This window comes from Mycteria americana, chromosome 13 (genome assembly GCF_035582795.1).
Source record: "Mycteria americana isolate JAX WOST 10 ecotype Jacksonville Zoo and Gardens chromosome 13, USCA_MyAme_1.0, whole genome shotgun sequence".
In the NCBI taxonomy this organism is placed as follows: Eukaryota; Metazoa; Chordata; class Aves; order Ciconiiformes; family Ciconiidae; genus Mycteria; species Mycteria americana.
The window spans coordinates 5579873-5594912 of NC_134377.1; the positions used below are offsets into that span (position 1 = coordinate 5579873).

At 58.6% G+C, this 15040-nt stretch overlaps 1 long non-coding RNA gene across 2 annotated transcripts in view; it reads left to right on the forward strand.

The window, feature by feature from the left end:
• Positions 1 to 7027, forward strand: part of LOC142416752 (uncharacterized) — a 29551-nt gene extending 22524 nt beyond the window's left edge. The window contains exon 4 of one of the 2 annotated variants that reach the window (XR_012777809.1): positions 6345 to 7027. This is a non-coding gene — a long non-coding RNA (uncharacterized LOC142416752). Of the gene's footprint in view, positions 1 to 440; positions 2589 to 6344 lie in introns of those variants that run through there. The other variant, XR_012777811.1, reaches the window with a different exon arrangement.
• The last annotated feature ends 8013 nt before the right edge of the window (positions 7028 to 15040 follow it).

The window sequence follows — 15040 nt, forward strand, 5'->3', positions numbered from 1 at the left end:
GGAGCGCGCAGCGGCCCCGGCAGGCTGCCTGCAGTGCCGCGGCTCTTTGAGATCCCTCGGTGCGATGCAGATGAACCCACACCTAATTGCTTTTAAAATTCCCTGTTGCTATGACGACTCGCCAAGCGTGATGCACTCCAGTGCTGTCTCTCCGCTCCCAGGTCTTGCATTGCCACCAGAAAGCTGTGCGTGGACCTCTGTAGGTACGTGTGCTTTACTCCAGCTTTCAGAGGTGGTTTATAATCCCCTTGGAGCGTGAGCCTCTGAGGCGGTGAAGGGTTTACTTAAAAGGTCTGATAACAAGGTTAAAGAGAGGCCAACAGCCGCTCACCCCACCGCTGAGCACGCCGGTAGCTAAATTTAGCCCCTTGAGTCATTACTGAGTCAGCAAATCAGCGGCAGGAAATCTTGATTTCTCTTTTCTTCCTTTTTTTCAACAGCCATGCACCCAAGGCAGGCTCCAGGTTCACTTGGTTTCTGTCCTAATCCAGCACGTTACCTGCCCAAGCGCTTTCCCCTGGAGCGTCCATGAGCCTGTCCAGAAGGCGTAAGAGCTCCTGTCTGGGCCACGCGCCGTGACGAGTGGCCTGTCCCCGGGCAAGCGGCATCGTTTCCCATCGTTAGTGGTCGGAGGCATGGAAAGCTGTCTGGTCGGCGTTGTCTCTTGCTGGGTAAGCACCGGTCGAGGCTGCGGGCGGGTAGAGCATCCCCGGAGCTGCTTGGAAACACAGCAATGAGTGAAGGTCCACCCAGACGCTCTTCTCCCAGCACGGTGCACGAGAGTGCTGCAGCACAGCTGGTAGCGACAGAAGAGCTCGGAAAAACCCGCGTGAGCGTTAGAATAAGCAACGTCAGCAGATCCAGATTTGCTGGACCTCCAGAGCTGCTCTGTGCGATGCCCAAGCCTCCTCCAGACCGGCCTGTCCCTGCGCTGTGCGTGCAGCCATCCAGCCCCCCCCAGAGGAGGGGCAAGCTCCGAGTCCCCGGGCGGCTGCGACGGAGCGGGAGCAGGCAGAGCTCAGCGCTGTGCCTGGTGGAGACCCTCTCCTGGGATGTCCGGGCTGCTTCTCCCAGCCCCTGGAAAGTAAATCCTGGGAGAGGAATCCCCACCGCTAGCTGATTGTATCAGTTTGTATTAGATCCCACTGAGTGTGTTTTACATAATTTGTTTCCCAGAATGAAGTGTTTTATAAATGCAGCGTTTAATCACCTTGTAAAAGGGAATGAAAAACTATCTCCACCCCTGGGGCTGGGGAATAGCTAAAAGGGAATCCAGAAATGAGACCGCCTGCTCGCCCCACCATGCTAGCTGGGCTGGAGAGCCCAGAAGAGCTGGCGGTTGTGCTTGCAGACAGCGAGGGGTTGGACGGGAGAACTCAGAGGGTCAAAAAGCCCACGCGGAAAACAGCAGGCACGGAGGTGTCCGGGTGGAGCTGAGCCCCAGCAATCTGCCCAGGAGCTGGAGCTGCTCCACCGCTCGCCGTGCTTGCCCTCCCAGGGGCCGCGACGCCTGGCCGAAGGAGGGAGGAGCTGCTGCGGATGCTGCGTGTCCAACGCCTCCGCAAGCCGCCTCTGTAACAGGCCCTGGTGCTCCCCTCACTTCTGTTTTTAGTGGAGACACCCCAAAACCTGGCAACAGAAGTCTCTTCCCAGCTGAGGGCGCGCGTTTCTGTCAACAAGGTGAATCCAAGCCAACCCGTGTCAGAAGCAATGCTGACAGCACCCGTGCCGGGGCCGGCTGCTGGCCTCCCTGCAGGGGAAGGGGGCACGGCCAGGCTCTGCGCAGGACCTGGCCCTTCCGCGAGGCAGAGGTCCCTCTGTTTCGCCTAAGGGTTGCTGGCGAGCCACGCTTCTTCCCGGCGCCTGGAGGTAAATGGATGGCTTGTTGGACAGCGAAGGGCACGGTGAGCAATGGGTGCTCCTTGCCCTGTTCTGGGTGTTCGCATGGAGACGGCGGATGCTGGGCTGGGGCTCGCTGTCTTTTTTATTTTTTCTTCACGGTAAGCGAAGGATGAAAAATCAGAGTAATGGCCAAGGAGACGGCATCCACTTGACTTCTCTTGCCCACGGCGGGAGCGATTAATCTAGGTAAGGCATTGCAGCGGAGTGAGACCACAAGGTGACACAGCCCAAAGCCCGTGCGCTCCGGGAGCTGAGGGTGATGCTGGACCGGCAGCCGCAAGGCGCGTTCCCCCCCTCTCCCTGCCTTGCCTTTGATCTGCTGCCGGGGGGGGAATATCGTTCCCTGTTGGGAGCCGCTTCAGCCCAGGCTGGCGGAGCAGCGGGAGCCCCGCCGTGACTAATGAGACGTTCGCTCCTCGCTGGCTGGCACGGCGGTGGGTACCCTGTGCTGCCCGAGACCTGCGCTGATAAACCGAGCCTCCCGGAGACGGAGTGGCTTCCCTCTGCTGGGGGCCTGTCGTCCGCTCCCTCTTATCTAATAGGATCTCTCCTCCGAGCGCCGCTTAAGCCTCCTCTGTAGCGGAACAAACCCCTGAGGTCTGACCCTGCCGACGAGCGGTGTGAAGTCAGAGCGGATCTGAGCGTTGGCGGTCTCTGCTCTGAGGTCGAGCGGGGCAGTGGTCTACAGGAGGGGCACTGGTCTACAGGAGGGGGGCACTGGTCTACAGGAGGAGCAGTGGTCTACAGGAGGGGGGCACTGGTCTACAGGAGGGGCACTGGTCTACAGGAGGGGGGCACTGGTCTACAGGAGGGGCACTGGTCTACAGGAGGGGCACTGGTCTACAGGAGGGGCAGTGGTCTACAGGAGGGGGGCACTGGTCTACAGGAGGGGCACTGGTCTACAGGAGGGGGGCACTGGTCTACAGGAGGGGCAGTGGTCTACAGGAGGGGGGCACTGGTCTACAGGAGGGGCACTGGTCTACAGGAGGGGGGCACTGGTCTACAGGAGGGGCAGTGGTCTACAGGAGGGGGGCACTGGTCTACAGGAGGGGCACTGGTCTACAGGAGGGGGGCACTGGTCTACAGGAGGGGCAGTGGTCTACAGGAGAGGCACTGGTCTACAGGAGGGGGGCACTGGTCTACAGGAGAGGCACTGGTCTACAGGAGAGGCACTGGTCTACAGGAGGGGGGCACTGGTCTACAGGAGGGGGGCACTGGTCTACAGGAGGCTGCTGGGCACCTGCATGGCAAATGGCATGGCTGCCGCCGCCGTGGAGAGGGTCTGAGCCTTGCACCGCAGCGCCGGCAGGAGAACCACCCTGGGGCTGTTTGATACCAAAGATAATGAGCAGCTTGGAAGGACAGGGGTTATTTTTTTTTTTGGTAGCTGGTGATGCCTGTTTGCTAAAGGCTGCTGAATAGGAAAGAGAACAAGGTCTTGGTCTCCCCGCTGGGGAGCATGACCTTCTGTCCCTTGCCACGTGCTGCTGGCGGGGTGTCTGAGTGATGACATCCCGGGGAGGATGCTGTCTGCAGTCCTGGCTTTGAGAAGCCGCAAAGGGCGGGTGATGCCGTGCGGAGCGCATTGAGGGGATGGGCGTCTGCCTCTCCCCCGTTATTTATTATGCCATAAAATCCAAGGTAACGTACATCAATAAATACCGCGAAGGGTTTCACGCGTGTCAGCCGTGGCGTACGTGATGGAGCAGACGCTCTCTCAAGACGAGGGGCTCCGTGAGCGGAGGCTGGCGTGATTGATAGGGCGGCCTTCAGCCGCCCCTGCCTTCACGGGGCTGTAACACGGAGCCGCTTCCCCAGAGCACCCGGCCGCCGCGGGGCGGGAAGGCAGGGTCCCGTGCGGCAGTGGGGTCCCACCTGCGTGGGTACCCGCTGCGAGGGGTTTTGCAGGCTCTGGGCTCGGTGTGCTGCCTGAGCTCTCTGGCCTGCGTGTGACAATGGCCGACACCGTCCCCACGGCAGGGCTGGATGCCCGGGGAGGCAGGGAGCACTGGGGGGCTGCTTGGAGGAGCCGAGGCTCCTGCTGGCTGATTTTCCCAGGGAACGAGACGCGTGCCATCGCGCTCTGCGCACGCGTGTACATCTGACAGCTCCCGAACCCCTCGGATGGTCTCAGCCGTGTGTGACAGCAGAGCTGTCGCCGATGCCGACGGGAGATGTTCCTACATGGACATGTTCCTACACGGACGTGTTCCTGCGCGTCCTGTGGAACGTGCAGCCCGGCGGGAGAGGGTGACGGCGAGCATCGCCGCAGGGGGACCGGCCAGCATTCACACCCCCCCGGGACGTGCAGGAACACGTCCTTAGGCGCGTGTGGCCCGCTCATGGGTGAAAGCTTTGGCAGGCGGTGACAACTTAGACGTCAAACTTGGGTCAACCAGGAGACATAAATCCCGGTATTTGGGATTAGGGTAGGTAATTTGTTTTAAAGGCGGTCAAATCCCTTTCCTGTAGGTGCCTGCTTGTCAGAGGAGACGTTCCTCATCTCCAGGAGAGTTACTCCAGTTGAGCAGACCCAGCCCTCTCTGGGGAGATGGTCTGTGGAGCTGCTCGTCCCTGGGTTTGGGGATTTTTTTCCTAACGCTTGTGGGTGATTGCTTCCTCCCTTTTGTCTTTCTGCAACATCGCAGGGTTGGGAAGGACCATCTGCTGATTTGATTAATGGCCCTTTTCTGAAAAAGCAACAGAGACAAATGTCCTCCTGAACGTGGCAAAGAGAAATGGAGGAACGGGCTGGCTAATTTTCAGCCATTATTTTGGAACCCAAACTCCTTCCCAGTATCAATTTAGCTATTATTTCAAAAACTAATTAATCTTCACTCAGGCAGCTCCAAGGGACCTGTGTTTAGATAATTAACAGCCCACGGATTATGAAAAGTCTTGCTTTTGGATCCTCCTACAGCGCTTGCCTTCGAGAACACTCCTGCTAGCGTCCTGCTTACCAACTCCTTTCATCGATCCATCTTTTTTTGACAATTAAGAGCAAATAATTAGCCATGATGGATTTCGCTTGCTTTCTTGCAGCTCAGTTCCTCTTCTTTTTTTTTTTTTTTTTTGGTCCTTAAATGTTCTTCATCTGGGCAATTTTTGTGGAGGCTTTGCAGCTAATTACAGTCAAGCAGGGCAAATCACTGCTGTTACCAGGAGGATCTGGAGAAAGGTTGTATTTGGCTTACGGAGAAGCTGGGCAATAAGGTACGAGAAAGGAGATCCTCGAAGGATAGGTGATGGGATATTTTTTTTGTTTTTTCTCCTCTCCAGTCTTGCATGATGCGACATGACCTTACCCCATGTACTGCTGTGCCGGGGCTGGGCTGACCTCCCTCCCCGGGGAGTCTCGTCCTGGCCTGTCACTTGCTGCCACAGCTTTGATCCTCTCGCTGTGCTGGATGGCGAGACAGCCCCGCGCTGTCAGGGCTGCGGCAGAGCTCTGCGCAGCGAAGGAAAAGTGACGGGGCAGCATAAACCCGGAGGCAGCGGCGGAGCAGGTCTTCATCCCGTGCAGACCCGAGCAGCTCCCGTCCGTGCCCTGCGTGCTCGCTGGCCGCGGGGAAGCGAACGTGGGCTGGCAGCGCTAGCGGAGCGATGCCGTGCTTAATGAATTTGAACGGCGGCCGCAGATGACGGCGCTCTGCCCGCCGCGGCCGCTGAGCACTGCAATTCTTCGTTAAGCAGCCCAGCGTTTGCTTGCTCTTCTGCTGAGGGCAAGGGAGCTGGGGCGGTGAGGAGCTTGGCCTTTCAGCCCTTTTTCTCAATGAGATGATTCTGAGGTTTTCTTTTTTTAATCTTAACCTGGGGCCGAACTCTATTTGGTTCAAGGCCGGCTTTACCTGGCTGAGGGCAAGGAGAGTACCAGGGACATGGTGTGGCTTCTGTGGGGGACTGGGGACCTCGGGGCATGACACAGGGAGGGGGAAGCCTGGAAGCAAAGCTGCTCTGGCTGCTGCCATCCCGTGAGATCTGGCTGAGTCTGTGGCACGTGAATTGCTCCGGACAAGAAGCGCTGCAGAAGCGACACTTTATCACCTTGAAGGAAGCAATGAAATCTTCCCTCTGCTTGAGTGACCGAGAGGGGAAAGGATGCACAGAAAGGAGATGCCGGCAATTCCCTGCGATGTTAAATGGGAATGGGAGAGGTGGCTCTGACCGGTGCCAGCGCGGGCAGTACGAGGGAGGAATGGACTTTGGGATAAATCCTTGCAGCCCTTCCCATCTGGGACACGAGTTCAGCTGCCCTGCAAACACGGTGGGGCACTGGAGGACAGGCTCAAACTCAGCTCGATGTAGAGCAGCGCTCAGTTTTCCATCCATCATACACCGGGGTTTTAGCTCCTTAAGTGTTAGCGATTTCTTAAATATAGGCTTGACTTGCAAGCTTAATGTTTGTGGGTGTATGAAGAGCCAGCATTTCCCTCTCCTAACAGGACTTGGAGCTGTGTTTCCTGGGATCCCGAGCTATCGATGCACCATTCTTCATGCCCTTGCGAAACCTGGCGCTGTCCCCATGCCAGCACGGGGAGATTTCCAACCAAACCTCCCCATGGGGGGTCAGTTCATTGAGGGAAGCAAAGAGGATTTTAGACCCTCCCATCCCGTGGTGCCTACAAGCCGGACGGGAGATGGATGTGGCTGTGGCCGCCCACATTTGGGCTCTCCAGAGCCGATGGATGTCTGGAAGAGTCCTGCAAGCCTGGCTGGGCAGGAGAGGACCTGTGGTCACACATCACTAGAACCATTGCTGTGACCAAACCCTGGCTCGTGTAGGCTTTAGTGCAAGTTTCGCCTTCTGAAGCGGGGTTTGTACGTGCCCCGTTTTCCTACACTACCTGGCAGGGCTTGCCCACCCGTGTGCCACTCGGCCGTGTGTGGCCGGCGGGGTGGGACGCAGGGGGAGGCAGGAAATCTGCAGCAGAGCAAAGCCCCAGACGCCCGCCCCATGCCTGGGAGGGGGCACGGGTGGGTCCTCAGGGCTGTTGTAGTTTGTATCAATATTCTCTCAATTTTGGAGGGGAGGAAGATGAAGAGGAGAGGAAATGCTTCCCGTTATGAGGACAGGGTTTAAGAGCACCTTCCCTGGCTGGGGCAGAGCAAGGGTCAACCCCCCCCCCCCCCCCCCCCCAGGCAACCTCCCCCCAGCCCCTGAGCCCGTTTCATCTCTGGGCTGGAGTGGCATAAAGAGGTTCATCAGGTTACTCTGGCTTTAAATAGCTAGGCACGGATTCAGGCTCGGGCAGAAAGAAATACTTCCTGATGAGCCGCTTACTTTTTCAAACAGATGATGTTTGCGTCCGATAAATCTCCACAGGCAAAACTCCTTGGTCTAGCAGTTTGACTCCTAATTAAATATTTACCAAGATGGCACCTCGCCCTGCCTCAAGAAATATCGTCCTTTCACCTCCGCGGGGCTCTCGCCTCGCTTGCAATGCAGGCGGTTTAAGGAGAGCCATTTAAAGACTGGGCACCAATAAAATGGAGAAAAGCAATTCTCTCTCCACCTTTCCAATCTCTCTCCATTTTCCCCCTCTGTGAATAAAGTTTGCTAGAGGCCCTGGAGCTCCGGCTTCTCGGAAAGCGAAGGGCTCTCGCAGGAGGGCTGGAAATCTCCCCATCGGGTAGGATGCCGTCTCCTTTCAACGGCGACCAAAGAGAACGGCGGCCCGGGGAGGGAGCCGGAGCAGCGCGGCTCCCCGGGGAGAGCAGCGGCCGAGGAGATGCCACCCCACGCATCTGCAGGAGCTGGGGGAGATGGAGCGGGGAGCCAGGGGAGCGGGGCGGGCTGGGGGGCTGCTGTGTGGGGTCACCAGTCACCCGGGGGCGGCTGTTTGGGATGGATGCATCATTCAGAGAGGCTGAGCTTTCGGGGACAGGGGTTGGCTTTATGCTGTTTTAACTGTTTGCTGCAACATACTCTTTTGGGTGGGCCGAGCATCTTCACCTCTCTTGAGGCAGGGAAGAAATGATCTCTGGTTTGAACCGGTCTGAATTGAAGCAGAACCAGAATGAAGCTGCTGTGGGACCCCCCCCACGTCAGCCACAGCCCGCGTCCCGCGCGGCACGGCCCGAGGGCTGCCGGGGCGAGGGACCCCGGGGTGCCCACCGCCGGGTGCCCACCGCCCTCCTCCCGCCGCAGGCAGCCGCAGCCCCCGAGCTGCCCCTGACCTTGGGGTGAGGTTGTGCAGGGTGGAAAGGGCCGGACCGCCCCGTCGCCACGGGGATCTGCCCGCATCTGCTAACCGCCGCAGCCCCCGGGGCGTCCCCCCCTCGCCGCCCGTCCCGCCGCCTCCCGTCCATCTGCCCAGCCAGCGCAAAGCTGGCCCGACCGCGCTCCGGCATAATCCTGCCCCGGAGCCCGCGGCCCGGGTGACACCACCTGCAAACCAAGGGCTTTCCCCCATCCTCCTGCCTCTCGGGGTTCCTTCACGTAGATAAAAATCAAAACTGGTGGTTTCAGAGCCCCCGCAACCCCCTGTCCCCCACGCACGCGTGCACCCCCCGCACTTATTTCGCAGCAAGGCTGTGAGGAGGTGATGCACCTCCCTCGCCCTGCTTCCCGCGCTGGCCTGGGTTTATCTCCTTCCAATGAAATAAGTGCAGATAGCGGGTTTAATAAGGTCCTGCCTATGAAAGATTGCTAATGATTTCATTTCCAACGTGTCGTGAATTATGAGGCAGCCTGCAAAACAAAGCCGAGCGGGGACGGGCTTGGCAGCTAATTACTGTCCCCCACGTCCCCCGTGCTGCCACCGCTGCTAGCTGGGCCCCTAATTGCTCCCCGCGCCTGATTGCATTTCGCTGGTGGTTGTGGTTCAGTCGCAGCTCTTGCCTGGCGCTCGGCTGTTGCCGCTTCTCTCTCTGCTCCCCCCACCTTCCCCAAGTTTATTAATGAAAACCTTATCTGTCTGTGCAGATAATGCCAGAAATAATTAGTACTCAGTGAGGTCTGTCAGGCTCCGCTCCTCTCCCAGCCCCTGCCCTGATCTCCTTCCCGTTTGCAGTTTCCCCGGTTAGTGCTGGGGATGGTTTTTTGGGGGGTTTTTAGACCTTTCTTGCCCTGTGCAGCTTTCAGCCTTCCCGGCTGCCCCAGGCTCGGGGCTGTGCTGGGAAGCCTGCCCTGGAGGGGATGTCGGGGAGAAGGGGACCAGCTGCATCCATGATCCCTGCTTAAAATCATCCAAGTTTGCCTTGCTCAGGGCGAACCTGGTGCACGTGGGGAGCTGCAGCCAGGTTCGGCGGATGGGTTCAGTCTCAAGGGACCTGGCCGGGGCGCGGGTCCCCTCCGGTCCCATCCCTGCTGGAAAGCAAGGGGCAGCCCCACGTTTGCACCGGGCGCCTGTCCCGGCTCTTCTGAGCTCCTCTTTTTTTATTATGTTTATATTCGTCGTCTCTTGGCTTAAATCTTTCAGCCTGATAAAGGATGACAGCGCTTCTCGAGTGCCTGGGATGGCATAAATAATTCCAGTGCTGAGAGAGAGATTTACAGTGATATAAATGTCAGGAGTGAGCCCAGTTTGTATTAATGGCCTTATTAGTTATGTTGCTGTAAAATACTGATACTCCAGTTGTTAAGCAGCCATGGGTTTGCTCTGCAGCATTAATTCAATAAATTGGGGCTTTTTGATATAAATCTTAAAGTCTGCTGAACCCCATTAGAAAATCCTTTATGATATGTCAGAGATCTTCAAATGGCTTTGATTGAGATAGACCCGGGAATAAAAAAGCTGGTCGGGGTGCGAGTACGGGGCAAAGACGGCGAGTGCCGCACCCCCGTGCCTGGGCTGCAGCTGCAGCATCCCCCGTGGGATGGGGGTGCTGCGGCACGTGGGGGGTCTTGCACAGGCACCCCGGCCGCAGCAGCTCTGGCCCTGCCCAGAGCCACCCCAGCCTCTGGAGGTCTCCTGGCCACGCAGGGACTCAGGGCGGGCTTGGGATTTTCAGCTACGGGCTACAGAAACCACACGTCAATCTGCGTGCCAGAGGTCAGGTCTGGATGTCTCCCGTGAGCCGGAGGTTGACTTGGCTCCATCCCCAAGCCCCAAGGATGTGCGAGCAGGTTGCAGCCTGGCTCTGGTCTCCGGAGGAGAGGGAAAGGGAGAGAAGGCTGGTGCTCGGCTGGGGCTGGGAGGGTGAAACTGTGTCTAGAGGGAGAAGATGCCCACAATGCTGCTCTCACCCCTCTGTGCCCTCCCCTGCAACGTCCCTGTCATCGCCTCTGCTTCGCTGCTGTCACCTCCTTCAGCGCATCAGTCCAGAGGTGAGCTGACAGCCGGGACATCTCTCCTTGTCTGACCCACGGCCCCGAGGTGTCCGTCCTTACCCTCCTCCCGCCGGGCTGCCATCCTCCTGCCAGCCCCGCGCTGCTGTACGAGGTACCAGCGCTGTCCCCCATCGCGTCTGTCCCTTCCCCTCGTGCCGGAGCCGCTGCTCCTGCCACGGCTCTTTTGCAACTCTGCAAACTTTCCACCAGCGATCTGCCAAGTGCGCGGGGAAGGAGGGAGGAAGGGGGGGGAGGGGGGGGGGGGAAGTACCACGATAATTGAAAATAAATGATGCATTATATGAAATAAATGTTCTGGTGCAGCTGGCTTGCTGCGGCTGATTATTTATTTATTTTTCTTCCTAGTGTTTGGAGGTGCTGTGGGAAAAGGGGGGTTGGAAGGAAAGGAGCGGCACCCCTGGGCAGGGGGGGCTGCGAGGCTTTCACCCGTGGCTTGGGGAGCACCCTGCATTCTGCAGCGACGGCCGCTGGAGAGGGACACCATTGCCAGACGGGAGTCCAGAGCAAGAAAGGCAGCGGTTCTGGGCCGTGCGGGAGGTCCACGGGCTCAGCGCCCAGCCGTGACGTGTAAGAACGGGACAGGGGCATCGCAGGGAGCCTCCAAAGCCTCTTCTCTGCTTGCCGCTGTTTGCATTTGAGGATGTCCCAGGTCTGACACGGTGTCCCTGTATTTAACGGCCATCCTCAGGCTACGCACGTGCCTCACTCCTGAGCCTCCGGCCCCAGGACCTGCCTGACCGCCAGCTCTGGGCCGCCCATACCTGTCCTCTACGGGGTCAGCCACGCGTTGCCTTGGTGGGAACTTGGACTGGCCAACGGCGACCAGAGCTCTGCCGCTCCCCTGCCTGAGCACACGCGTGTTAACACACGTAAAGCAAACAGACCCTCTGCCCGAGGTGGATTTTCTTTGAAATGTCCCTCTGGTGAGGATTAACTCCTGACACTGCTATGTGTTACGGGAAGAGGCTGCATTTTTCTGGGAGGTGTTGGATTTAACCGGGAAGATGAAGCTTTCTCCTGCCTTGGATCCCCCACCTCACTGACTGACCATGTCGCAGTTCTTATGCCGTGGTAAGACTTATCCTGGATTACTATTTAGCTGCTAATTAATCTTGAGAGTGATGTAAAGGCTTTGAACTGCTGTTTGAAGATTGAGTGGATGATTTCTGCTCTTGTCAAAGACAGAGGGATTTGGAGGTAAGATCCCAGCTCTGAACGCCGTTACGTTGCTCTCCCCGGCAGGTGGGACCGGCTCCTGCCTCCCTCTCCTGTCAGTGCCCGTGGGGCCCCCGCGAGACAAATCCCCTCGGGAATCGGAAGCAAGCGGTGCTTGGGAGGGACGCTAGCCGAGATGACGTCCGGCTGGGGACTGGATACGCCTTGTCCGAACAGTCGGATGCCAACGGGATTCTCCCCACGGGGTCCGCGAGGTTTGGGGTTAACAGCCCAGCCCTTTTCTTCTCCCACAGGCATTTTCCCCTGATATATCTTGTTCACTTACAGACTCATCTCAGGGCTGAGCGACAGGAGACGTCTCATTCATCACCGACAACGATGGCCGCGCAGTGTCTGGTGGAGCCATGACGCCGAGGTCCCGGCTGCTGGCGCTTCCCCAGCCGGAGATGTTTTGCAGACGAGCAGTGCTGCTCCCTGAAAACTCCAGCAGAAAACTGGGAAGAAACCACGTCCTCCTTGGGGCCGAAGCCCATGGGAGATGCTCTTTCTCCATGCTAGCCGCTTGTTCCTGCTCGCAGGGCACACAGTGAATTACGGTTAGCCCTTGCAAATCTGCATCTTTTAAAATACATTTTTTCCTTCTCCAGGCTCGCCGGGGTCAAGGGCGGCTCTGTGGAGGGCTGGTGGGTTTGTCTGCTGCTGCATTGATTTGGCAAAGCCTGGGGATGAAAGCCCTGCGGCCTCCAGCTGAGACTGTAGAGATTTTTGGCTTGAGTTTCCCCAAATTCCGTCCATCACGAAGTGAACAAACACCATCGGCCAGGAGCAGCTTGAAGCTGGAGACGGTTGGCACAGGGCTTGAGCATCGATTGCTGGCTGCTGGGCGAGACCTGACCGAAACCCCACTGGCGTCATCCCTCCCGGCTTCCAAACGTTGGGCTGGGAAGGAAAACCAGCCTGCTTAGAAAGCAACCCTTTGACATCATGCCGTGAGACTTCAGATGCCCATCATCGCCGGTAATGGCCCTGAACAGAAAGCCTGGTGGACCTCAGTGCGTTTTGGTTTTAATCTGACCGGGTTTTGTGATGCTCTGAAAACAGCATCGTCCATCACTGCCCGGGGAGGTGGGGAAGGGCAGGGGAGGATAAACTCCTCTCCCTCACCCTCCACTGCTCCCCCGCCACCGCTTTATCTCTCCAGAAGCTGTATTCGAGTACAATTCACTTTGTTATTAATTTGTTTTACACTGAGGCTTTTAAAGTGCCTGGGAACAAGGGCTCGTGTCACGGAGACACTTTACAGCCCAGCAACTGTAATACTGAAGTGCTGTTTAAATAGCCAGCTCATCGACAAGTAATAGGCAAAGAGCTGAAAGCTCACCAGAGCAGCTAAGTGGTGTGCGCCTGTTTGGACAGGCCATACGGAGATGATTTTGGAGAGCAGGGCTTCTTCCCCAGCAGCTGCCCGGACACCATCGGGGATGGGGTCACATCGCCCTTGCACCCCCTCGGAGCTGCCCCGGGGACTCGGTGCACCCCAGGGACGGTCCGGCTCGCCGACGCGGGCAGATCACGGCTGGGTGGCCGCGGCCCATGGGTGTCCTTTCACCAGGTGGCCTGTCTTAGTGAGACTAGGTTCTTCAACGCTCCTCTCTGCTGGAGGAGCAGTCTGCACCCCTGCGGCGGTCCTTCCTTGGCCGTGGGGGTTCCCCGTGCCTGCAATCCCCAGGGGAGCCCCCCGCAGAGCGCAAGAGCCACGAGGCCGTGTTCCGAGCTGGAGAAGGGCTGGCAGAGGGGCCGGCAGCCTGGGGACCCCCTGGGCGGGGATGCTGAGGGTACCCCGAGGTGCCACTGTCACCCCCCTGGCCCGTCCTGCCACGGCACGTGGTGGCTCTGGGGAAACGGACGCGCTGGGACCCTTCACGTGGGTCTTATTTGCTTTTAATCTGGTAGCTAATTTATATTCTTCCCAAATGTAATAAATGAGAGGTTTAATCAAACCCAGCCAGCCAGCACTGATGGAATCTTGGTGGCGGAGGAAAATACTGCATTTGTGTTTGTTTATCTCCCCCTGTGCTCCCTTGGAGAAGTCCCGGCTCTCGCAGGGGCTCCTCGTGCTCAGCGGCTCCGGAGGGCTCAGGCTTTGCCCTGCTGTTAACCAAAGCACCGCACCGTATGTGGGGCCATCGCAGCGGGACCGCTGCTAGCCCACCTGCTCCCAGCCCCTCTCCTTGGCCAGGCGTCCGGGTGGCAGCGGTGGGACCGTCCTCCTGCTACACCCCTCCTCAACCCCTTTCTTTTCAGGAAGGCGGTCTCACTCGGTACCCCCGTCCCAGGAGCTGCTGTTGGGTTCAAGCCCTCCACCCCAGATTTCCTATCACCCACGATGGTGCCGGAGTCAGGTCTTATGGCATCTCCAGGTCTTAGCTCGGTGACGGGGAAGCTGAGACCTCCCCAGGCTGGAAACAGCCTCGGACAAGGGCGTGAGCGGAGATAAAGCCACTGGGCTTCGCTGACTCTGAATTAGGGGGGTGAAGCACCCCCTGACATCCAGTTGGTCAATGCAACCGCGCGGGATGCTGCAGCCGGGAACCGAGGGGAGACTCCGTGTTTTCCCTGCGCATCGGAGCCCTCAAAACCCACCGGGTCCCGGCACGGGGCCAGCTGCTCCCGGAGATGCGGTTCCACTGCCGCCTTTCTCCAGATGGCTTTTCTCAATCGACGTATTTCCAGAAATAGCTTGCGTACACCGAGCAGCCAGCTCTGCAAATAGCTCGCCTCCCGAAACGGAGGCGGCAGCGCAGTGGGAGCGTTATCCCCCACGTCCCTTCCACGCTCCTGAGCGCCTCGGCACCGGCTCCGGCGTGCAGAAACCCTCCACTTCCCCCGGGACAGCTCTGCCGGCTGGGAAACGGGGCTGTGCCGGGGTCCTCTGTGGCCGGGCAGTCGTGTCCCGGATTGGGGGATCCCCAGCTTTGCTGCGGGAGCTCACCGACAGCTCGCTCGGTCACGTGCGTCCCACTTCCCCACAGGGAAGGATGGCTGGTGGCTTCCAGGGGCAGGGCAGGTGGCCCAGGGGACACAGCACGTGGCCCCGCTGCCACAGTGGCCGGGCACCGCTGTCCCCAGCTGCAGCACTCGGCCTCCTGTCCCTTCTTGTACGTTTATTATGCCATCGTAAATGGGGGGGGACTGCAATTTTTTAATGTATGTTTAACTGATTTATTAATAGTCTGCAATGCCCGTAATAGCACATCTATAAATCTGTTCTTAAGAATTTATAGGGAAAATATTCCAGCACCGTATTAAAGACACAACTCACAAATGCCTGTAAGCACTAGCCCAGTGGCTTCGGCAGCAGGAGACGGCTACCCCGGGGAAGGGAGAGGCAGCGAGCTCACCCCCCTGGCTTCCACCCGGAGCCTCGACAACCTTTGGGAAGCAAGTTATTTTAGGGACCGGCCCCTCCAGGCAGGAGGTGCCTGTGGGCTCCTGCTCCGAGCTGTGCGGGCACTGAGCCCAGGGTGGGTGCCAGCACCATCCAGATGCCGAAGTGCTGCTCCCATCCCTGCGGGCTCCCGCCCGCTCCCCGGGGACCCCCGCAATCTGCCATCGCCTCGTCCCAGCCCAGGGCGACGGTATTTACCGCTGAAGTGCGCCGAGTGTAAT